General features: G+C 30.1%; 1 long non-coding RNA gene across 1 annotated transcript; it reads right to left on the bottom strand.

The window, feature by feature from the left end:
* Positions 1–584: 584 nt before the first annotated feature.
* LOC133035412 (uncharacterized) lies at positions 585–9,770 on the bottom strand. Its single transcript, XR_009686634.1, has 3 exons — positions 9,402–9,770; positions 9,187–9,262; positions 585–821 (listed from the first exon to the last, which is right to left on the bottom strand). It is a non-coding gene; the product is annotated as an uncharacterized LOC133035412 (long non-coding RNA).
* Positions 9,771–11,355: the final 1,585 nt, after the last annotated feature.

Below are 11,355 nucleotides of genomic sequence, written 5' to 3'. Positions count from 1 at the left end.
TCATATAATGTAATATATTAGAGTTATAATAGGCATTATGTCCGTCTTTAAAAAATTCTGAATACTTTGTAGTGTCGAAAAATAAAATTCAAAATATGCCTGTAAAATAAAATATGCACCCGGACAATCATATGTTTTTGAATTATATTTTCCACACAAAAAATTATTCAAAATTTCCAAAAAAAAAGAGGCTAGATACCTAGTATATCTATAACACCATCATATGTTTTTAAATTCTCTATATACCAAAAATAAAAAACACTCATACATTAAGATCAAAATCTGAAGGCTTCACCCAAAAAATTTCCAATATATAAATATATAAAATAAAATAAAAAAAAATGAGATGTATATATATATATTATTATACCTACTAACTCCACGATAGATAGAGCCTCTCTCACCAAATGTGCTTCTTGGTCCCTTAATACATCGCCCACTACGTCGAGGTGCAGTAAAAGCAGTATCACCTCCATTACTATATATATATATTAATATTAGTTAATAATCCAAACTATAGTTAATTAAATATAATTAAGAAATCATAATATTAATTATTATATAAATATATTACGTACCATCGAAAATCTTTGAAGATGAGAGCTTCATCATCACCATCATCCAATACTATTATTTTGTTGTTGGCTTTATTAAAATTGGAGTGAACTACTGATCCCAGTTCTAGTGGAGCAGTATCATTTTGATTGTCAATATTATTATTATTAATATTTCTCATTGAGAGAGGGAAATATAATAGTGCCTTCTCCTTAGAAAACATATCATTATTCGTCAAGCACATTCTCGCTCAACCACAAAATTTCCTGCAAAATTGTGTATAATATTATCAATACCTAATTAATTAGGAATTTAATTTGTACATATATGTACTTTGATAAAATATTGTTTAATATATATTGAGTTTTTACATTGTATAATATAAATCAATTCAACAATTAATAATAAAAAAAATTGTAGTTACTTTTTAGGACACCTCATCAGACACCATCTATTTTTCTATTCATACAATATCCATCCTAAGAAAAAAATAATATATATATGATACATAAAATATTATATATTCATCAAAATCCTCCATATTTATATATTAATAAGGTTTTTTCTTAGAATATATATATATATATATAAATATATTTAGATGCCTTTCTAAATGATAATGACAATTAATTAAAATTTATTATCAAACACAAAATGAAAATATAAGGGTTTTAGTAATTAGATATAATGTTATGAGTATGATTGAAATTTATATATATATATATATATATATTTATATATATATATATAAAAAAGAAGTTGTGTGTATTAATTATCACACATTGTTTATGTGTGAATAATTTATGAGATTTACACTAATAGTTATCAAATTATAACTTCATAGTAAAATTTTAATAATTGGATCTATATGTTATGAGTGTCATTAAAATTTATAATAATAATAATAATAATAATAATAATAATAATAATAATAATAATAATAATAATAATAATAATAATAACAACGATTAATTGAGATACACTTATAATATATACATACTTAATTTTAAGCTAATATAAAATGTCCCATTTTAGATTATTTTTTTTAACATATGTCCCCCTTTATATTAGAAACTTGATTTTGAACAAAATTAAATTAAATGATTATAGGGGTGTTTAAATTAATAGTTAGGGTATTAATTTTGGAAAAAATCTAATTTTGAGAGACATTTTCATACTAATTTGTAAAATATTGAGAGTAACTAATATTTTTTTATAAGATTTGAAGTAATTAGAGTATTTCTATATATTAGTTCAATAATTAAGTTAGATATTTAAACAAACAATATATATATTATTTTTAGTTTTTATTTTAATTATGTATATATATATTTAATTATATAATTAGTTTCTTTTATGTTATTCAATAAAAAATACTTTTTACTAAAAAAATATTTAATTTAAGTGTTATTTATACAAAGAAAATATAATAATATTAAAAATCTGTTATAAACTATAATTTTAGTTTAATTATTATAATACTTTTTATTATTTTTGAAATATTATTCACTTTTTCTATTTTTTTAAATAATAATAATAAAAATATATTCTTTTAGTAAAAAATGATAATAGAGAGATTTTTTTTTTTTTTAAATATGTGCAATAGATTTAAATTTGAATTGATATTAAAAATAAAAAACTTTATGTTATGTAGACATATTTAACATAACATAGATATATTTAATGATTTTTAAATTTGAATTATAATATTTTTTTAAAGAAAAAAAAAACAACACTTTTGTTGTATAGCCACATTTAATATAATATAAATATAATTTTTAATTTTTCCTCAAAATATTTATACATATATTTATATATCCTAGGTTGATGCTACGTGCAAAATGCACGTATATTAATTAGGTTCAATAAGGTGATATTAAGTGTAATATATGTATGTTTAATTTTTTTTAATTAGGTAATGTTTTTTTTTCTTAATTTTTGAAATAGAGTTTGAGATTTTGATCTTTGAGAATTTTTTTTTAGCTATTACTACATTAGTGTGTCATTTGAATGTGATTATATATATTTTTAAAATTTCTAATTTTGTTTAATTAGGTAATGTATCTGGTAATGCATATATTGTAATTTTTAATTAGGTAATAAAGTATCTGGTAATGCATATATTGTAATTTACTTATTATAAGGGTGTTTAAATAAATAGTTAGGGTATTAATTTTGATAAAAAAGTTTTTTATTTCCAAACTTTACGAAAAATATAGGTGTGTGAATTTAATTTAAAATGTAAAATAAATAATAATAAAGTTAAAAATATGGTTAAAAATTTTATAATATTTTAAATTTAAATTTTTTTATATAAAATATTTACATAGTTTTTCATTTTATTTTAATTTAAAGTAAAACCAATAAATCTAAAAATAAGATTAAAAATATCAATAATATTTTAAGTATTTTAAGTTAAAATAAAAATTTATTTATATATATAATAATATCATATAATTTTTATTTATATATATAATTTTTATTTTTAAATATATATATAATAATATTATAAAATTAATAAAGAATATTCTGTTAAGTAGTAGGATATTCTGTTAAAGTTAACGTAGAAACTAAAAAAAGCATCCTTATACAAAAAATTCTGTTACATAACCACACTTTATATAGAATAGATAATTCTTAAAATTTTCCAATCCTTTTTTAAGAGAAAAAGTCTCAAAGAAACTCCACTTTATGAGAAAAATTCTAAGCAAGGGCAGAGGACACAAACCAAAATTTGTATCATGTAAAATAAAAGTACAAAAAAAATAACTTATAACTTTTTTATAAAATAATATAGATTTCACTTAATATGATTACACTTATTATAGATTGCATGTGATTATCGCAAACATCTCACTAGTTTTAAATTTTTTTTAAATAATTTATAGTATAAAAAATAGAGTTCAAAATACAATAATAAATAAATACTCGTGCAACTAACAGTTTGAACTCTAATCTTAATAAAGTTAACTTTTTTAATATTTACAATAATATATATTATCATATATAAAATAATTGAGTTATAATTTATGTAGAAGAATATATCAAAAAAAAAAAAAATTATGTAGACCAGGTACAGAAAATTCCTCTACTAAATAATTTTCTTATAAAATAACATATATATTTATATAACTCCTAAAACACATATAGTACTATTAACTAGTAAAGGAAAATGAAGAAAAAGAATAAATGAAATACTATAATTGGTTCCTTTATACAGTCTATTCAACCCACAGTGTTAAGAAACTGATTAATTAGTAATCTCTTTGTTAGATGTTAATTACTCTGTTATTAACCATTTTCTCTGTTTTAGCATTGTGTGGTCCCATCAATATGTAATCGTGCCTTCAGTATTTCTTTCTGTTATTCTTGTGGTCCATTGGTCTGTAATAGAGTGACAAGTGTCCTCTTCTTTTCTTCTTTGTACTCTGAGTATTACTATAAATGGATAGCCTATACCTCAGCATGCTTTTGAGCTGAGTTTTATCATCAAAGCAAAAGGTTACTTTTCTCTCTTGGTATCAGAGCTTACCGTTCTGCTCACGCAGCCATGTCGACAGGCAACAGTCACAATTCGTCAGGAAATGTTGCAGATCCAGGGATACAGAATCAGACCAGCTCCACACCAGCTGTTAATGGAGCCCATTCCTCTGGTTTTCATTTCAGCACTGGTGGATTCTCGAGTTCACCGTTTGGTAACACACTCTCTCAGCCTTTTGCTCTAAAACTTGATAGAAATAATTATGTGTTGTGGAAAACTATGGTATCCACCATAATCAGAGGCCATAGATTAGATGGTTTCATCAATGGGCTGAAAAATGCCCCTTCTGAGTATGTTCCAGCAGGTCCTGCAGCTGGAGACAGTCAACCTGGCTTTGGGGTTCAAGTGAATCCTGAATATGAGCAATGGATTGTGTATGACCAATTGCTTATGGGGTGGCTCTATGGTTCCATGACAGAAGCCATAGCCACAGAGGTAATGGGATGTGCTACTGCTAGATCCTTGTGGACATCCTTAGAAAATCTCTATGGAGCTCATTCACGAGCTAAAATGGATGATCTGAGAACAATGCTTCAAACAACCAGGAAGGGTTCAACTACAATGGCTGAATACCTGAGACAGAAGAGATCCTGGTCAGATCAGCTAGCATTAGCAGGAGATCCGTACCCAGAGAGTCATCTGGTTTCAAATGTTCTGAGTGGTCTTGATGTTGAATACATCACCATTGTGGCTCTTATTGAGGCAAAAAATAATCTAACACCTGTTACATGGCAGGAACTGCAAGAAACCTTGTTGAGCTTTGACAGCAAACTCGAAAGGTTAGGTGGAATTGGCTCATCAAAGAATCAAAACACAGGAAATACATTATCACCCTCAGCTCTTCTTTCACAAAAGCAGAACAGCAACAACAACAACAACAGTCGAGGGAGAGGCTTCTCCAACAATCAGAACTATGGAGGCAGAGGTTATTCGTCAAATGGAAGAGGAAACTATGCTGGCCGTGGAGGAAGAGGCAGAGGTGGTGGAGGCAGGAATTCAAAACCAACCTGCCAAGTATGTGGAAAATATGGTCATTCTGCAGCTCATTGCTACAATAGATATGATGAGACTTACATGGGGTCAACACCAAACACTGGACAAGGTGGATCTGGACAAGAGAAGAAAGATCCTGCAGCATTCATAGCCACACCAGAAACAGTTGATCATGAGGGATGGTATGCTGATAGTGGAGCTACCAATCATATCACCACTGATGCAGACAATCTCAGCAACAAATCCACCTATGGAGGTAATGAAAAACTTATTGTTGGTGATGGTAGTCAGCTCACAATTGACAATGTGGGTACTGGTTATTTGCATTCTAGTAATGGGAAGGATTTAATTCTGAAAAACATGCTACATGTCCCTCAAATAACTAAGAACTTGATCAGTGTTTCTAAATTGACTTCTGATAATAAAGTGTACATAGAGTTCTATTCTGACTTGTGTTTTGTGAAGGACATGGAAACAAAACAGGTGGTGCTGCAGGGGAAGCTTAAGGATGGCTTGTACCAGTTCCAAAGTCCACATACAACTTCTAGTTTTACTCCAAGTGCCCTAAGTGCTGTTGCACAAAATGTCCAGTCTACTGTCGAGTCTGTTAATACTGTTTTGAGTCCTTCTGTTGAAGTGTCTAATGTTAGTAGCTCTAAAACTTCTGTATCCAAAAGAGATGTGTGGCATAGGAGATTAGGCCATCCATCTCCCAAAGTCTTGAGTCAAGTGCTACACAATGCACATGTAAAGTTTTCAATGAATGAAAAACAGCAGTTTTGTGAAGCTTGTCAGTTTGGAAAATCTCACTCCCTTCCTTTTAAAAATTCAAACAGCAGAGCTAAAGCACCATTAGAGTTAATACACTCTGATGTTTGGGGTCCTGCACCTATTAAATCCAACACTAATCTCAGTTATTACATACATTTTGTTGATGATCATAGCAGATATACATGGTTATATCCTATGAAAAACAAGTCTGATGCCTTAGGTGCTTTCATTCAATTCAAAGCTTTAGCTGAAAATCAATTTGACACTAAGATTAAACAACTCAGGTCTGATTGGGGAGGAGAATATCAGGCTTTTGCTAACCTTGTTAATGAATGTGGCATAGCTTTTAATCATCCTTGTCCCCATACTTCTGCACAAAATGGTCGTGCCGAAAGAAAGCACAGACATATTGTGGAAATGGGCTTGACACTTCTTGCTCAAGCTAATATGCCATTAAGGTACTGGGTTGATGCTTTTCAAACCTCTGTGTACCTCATAAACCGACTGCCTACTCCTGTGTTAAATGGAAAATCTCCTTGTGAAGTGCTGTATGCAAAGAAACCTGACTATAATTTTTTAAAGACTTTTGGTACAGCATGTTATCCCTGTCTAAGGCCATACCAAAACCATAAATTTCAGTTTCATTCAACTAAATGTGTCAATCTAGGCTATAGTGAACATCACAAAGGATATAAGTGTTTAAGTTCAACAGGTCGTTTGTACATATCCAGGAATGTTATTTTTAATGAGAATGAATTCCCATTTAAAAATGGATTCCTCAATACACATCAGAAAGAACAACCTGTTAATGTCACAACACCAGTTACCTGGTTCACTTTACCAAGTTTTCAGTCTCAGACAAAAGATAGCCCACCTGATGTCCCTCAAAATTCAGAACCACCTACTGGTATAAGCACTCCACAAGCTTCTACTGCATCAACACCAGAAGAGGAACGTGAATCATCACACACAAGTCAGGTAGATCTTACTGGACATCTTTTTGTCGATTTAAATATTGATCCTGCCAACACTACTGTCTTGGACAGTCAAGATGAACAATTTAATTCTCAGCAACAGTATACTGATCAAAATCAAGAACCTACAGTTGAAACAATGCCACAGGTTGGTCATCACATGACAACAAGATCGAAATCAGGTGTTTTCAAACCAAAAATTTACCTGAGTAAAACACAATGGGAAGACAGTGCAGGTGAACCTATCTCTGTTGCTGAAGCTTTGAAACATAAGGGCTGGACAAAAGCTATGTCAGATGAAAATGTGGCACTGGTTAAAAACAAAACATGGATTCTGGTTCCACCTTCACCAGAATACAATGTAGTTGGCAACAAATGGGTGTTCAAAGAAAAGTACAATGCTGATGGATCTCTACAAAGGCTCAAGGCTCGCCTTGTAGCTAAGGGATTTCATCAAAGACCTGGCTTGGATTTTGGAGAGACTTTTAGTCCTGTAATCAAACCATCTACAATTAGAATTGTTCTCACAATTGCTGTCACAAACAACTGGGAAGTTAGGCAACTTGACATCAATAATGCCTTCTTGAATGGGAAACTTGAAGAGGCTGTTTACATGACACAACCAGAAGGCTTTGTAGACCCTAAAAGACCTAATCATGTGTGCAAACTCCAAAAGTCCCTATATGGTTTGAAGCAGGCACCAAGAACCTGGTTTGATAGGCTTAAACAGACTCTGATTAAGTGGGATTTCCATCACTCAAAGGCAGATACATCATTCCTCATACTAAGAACCAAAAAGTTCATTATTATGGCTCTTGTGTATGTTGATGATATTATCATCACAGGTAACAATGCTACTGAACTTCAGAGGTTTGTTGTCAAGTTAAATCAAACCTTCTCTCTAAAAGATCTTGGAGCCTTGAATTATTTTCTGGGTATTGAAGTTTACAGGGACAGTACAGGGATGTATCTCACTCAAGGAAAGTATGTTGCTGAGTTGTTGAATAAATTCAACATGTTGAATACAAAACCCTGTCCAACTCCAATGGTTGCTGGTAAGCCTCTTTCTATAGTCGATGGAACTGTTCTGGATAATCCAACTCACTACAGGAGTCTAATCGGAGGCCTGCAATACCTTGTGCACACCAGACCAGATATAGCTTATGCTGTAAATAAGCTAAGCCAGTTTTTGAAGTGTCCCACAACAGCACATCTCAGTGCTGCAAAAAGGATTCTAAGGTACTTGAAAGGGACACAACACCATGGGTTGCACATACAACACATCAACAATCTGGGTATAACAGGGTACTCAGACGCTGACTGGGCATGCTGTCCAGATGACAGGAAGTCAGTGGGAGGTTACTGTGTGTACCTTGGAGACACACTTGTGTCCTGGTCATCCAAAAAACAATCTGTGGTCTCAAGATCAAGCACAGAGTCCGAGTATAGGGCACTTGCACATGTTACAGCAGAGATTATTTGGATTGAATCTCTGCTGAATGAGATTAAGTTTCCTCTGCCTACAACCTCAGTGATATGGTGTGATAATTTGAGTGCAAGTGCACTTGCAACAAACCCAGTTTATCATGCTAGAACAAAGCATGTTGAAGTAGACCTTCATTTTGTTCGAGATAGAGTCTTGCAGAAAAAACTCAACATTCAATATGTGCCATCATCAGACCAAACTGCAGATTGTTTTACAAAAGGATTGTCTCATTCTCGTTTTCAGTTTCTTATAGACAAGCTTGGTGTAACACTGTCACCCTCTCGCTTGAGGGGTGGTGTTAAGAAACTGATTAATTAGTAATCTCTTTGTTAGATGTTAATTACTCTGTTATTAACCATTTTCTCTGTTTTAGCATTGTGTGGTCCCATCAATATGTAATCGTGCCTTCAGTATTTCTTTCTGTTATTCTTGTGGTCCATTGGTCTGTAATAGAGTGACAAGTGTCCTCTTCTTTTCTTCTTTGTACTCTGAGTATTACTATAAATGGATAGCCTATACCTCAGCATGCTTTTGAGCTGAGTTTTATCATCAAAGCAAAAGGTTACTTTTCTCTCTCACAGAAATTAAATACATTTTCAATTTTTTAATTTTTTTTTTCAAGATATCTTACTCTTTTATCTGTAATTTGCTGAAATAAAAAAATATTTTTTTTCCATTAAATATAAAACATCAAACAAAATACCAAAAATTGAGATGAGAAACCATCTGAAATGAATCTTAAAGAAGAAAAATAGAGAAAATTAAAAATCCCACAACACACACACCAAAAAAAAAAATCACAGAAAAAAAACAAAATAATAAAAAAAAAATCATAATCAAACTGTTAATTCATAGTGAAAATTTACCTGGCTTTTAGGTAGCTAGAGAAACACAGACCAACAACTCTTTTATCTTCCCTTCAAACTTTCTCTTCAAAAAACCCTGAAAAACCCACAAGATATACATTAGAATCAAAAAAATGAAACAGAAAATATGTAAATACACATATATATATATTTACATATATACATATAATAAAAACATATATAGAAGAAAATAAGTCATGATTGATAGTACACACATATGAGGTGAAATTGAGCTATAGCTAGTTGAGAAAGAGAGTGAGTGAGAGAAATATATAGTGAAAAGCATAGAGAAAGAGATGAGATGAGTCTTTTACCAAAGTGGTGAAATATATAGCAAGGCAAAGGCCCTTCCTCACACTGATATTTTCAAAGAAATAAATAAAATAAGAAAAAGAGAAATTGTTTTTATTTGGGAGATGGTAAGACTTTTGGTAAATCATCCACGTTTAGTGTCATTTGTTTATAGTTCGAATTGTTTTGAGCAATGTGGCATTTAGGGCGGTTCTCAAGGTAAATCCATGTCATAATCACTTATGGCTTATATGCTAAGTAATTAATAGAGGGGGATATTGTTTGCCATATCAAGCTCTCTACAATCATGTTTTTTTATTTCAAAAGTAGAAAGCTAATTACCACACAATTAATTATTATTATTATTTAGAAGAATAAGAAGGGAGTTACATTTCCATTCCACCATTAACACATAATAGGAGTAATAATATGTGTATACATAAATTATACACAAATTTAATCAATTATTTTTATATAGATAAGTCTCACTTGTTAAAAGTAACTTTTTCAGTAATGATATGTATAAACATCCCATAATAGCGGCGAGCGAAATGGAGCAGCCTAAATTGCGAAATTAATAGAGTTGTGGGAGAGCAATACAAGTGTCAGGTTGCTAGGCAAAACGGTAAAATACTGCACCCTAAATGGCGAGAGTTCGGTAGTCATAAACTCGACACACGCTTATGTGAGAAGTGACATATAATGTACTTGTTTAATTTTACAAGTAAGAAAAGAAAAGAAAATTAAAAAAAAAAAAGGAAAGAAACAAAAAGGGTAAATTGGGTATAACCAAAAAAAGAAATGCTAAAAGGTACCACTAGTGTCTAGTACATTGTAAGTGTCATTAGTACAATTAAATATCGTGTTCTATATAATTTAATGTAAAATATTTTAAAATCTATCACTAATTAATCATAAAATGTTACCTCTAAAAATTGTTGGGTACTATTAATACCCAATAATAATACTCAAACCAAAATGGTGATAAAGCAAGTTTTCTTTTTCCATTTGACTTTTAGTTGATTTTGCATGGCCTCTCAAAACGGTTAAATAGTAATTATGACTAGCAAAAGAGAAACAGCTTTTTTTGCATGGAAATATATTTAGCCGTTTTAATATTGAAACTTCAAGCTTCAAAGAGTCTTACATACATGAATACTAGCTGGCTCATGTGTTGCCGTAGGATTTTCTTTTTGAGTAATGATATATACAACAAAAAATATGCATCAAAATATCAGACAATTTAAATAAATAAAATTAATTGAAAGAAAAAGAACACATCACTATGTGTAATATTGTTGAGTACATTGATTTTTATTAGCTTATTAATATACTCCATACACATAATTTAAAATAGGGTAAATACCATTTTGGACCTTGTGTTTTGCAAAAGTTACAGATTAGACCCTGTGTTTTGTTAAATGACAAAATGGACCCTGTATTTTCTAAAATAGTAAAAATAGGACCCTGAGCTTAATTTTTGATAACTTTTTTTTTAATACAACCAACTTGAAGACAATGCTTAATACGAACAGATACAAAAAAATATAAATAGTTTTGTCATATAGCACTTTTAGATCGGATTATAATTAAACTTTATTTTGACAAAAAATCAATTCAGGGTCCTATTTGTACTATTTTAGAAAATACAGGATCTATTTTGTCATTTAACAAAACACAGGGTCCAGTTGGTAACTTTTGTAAAACAGAGGGTCCAAAATAGTATTTACCCTTTAAAATATTATATTTAATTTTGTAATTTTATGCTTACAAAAAAATATATAGAGATATCAAATACTATAATATTATTTTTGTAAATCAATATTATATTTAATTTTGTAATTTTATGCTTACAAAAAAATATATAGAGATATCAAA

This window comes from Cannabis sativa, chromosome 3 (assembly GCF_029168945.1).
Source record: "Cannabis sativa cultivar Pink pepper isolate KNU-18-1 chromosome 3, ASM2916894v1, whole genome shotgun sequence".
In the NCBI taxonomy this organism is placed as follows: Eukaryota; Viridiplantae; Streptophyta; class Magnoliopsida; order Rosales; family Cannabaceae; genus Cannabis; species Cannabis sativa.
This window is presented reverse-complemented; position numbering and strand designations above follow the sequence as displayed.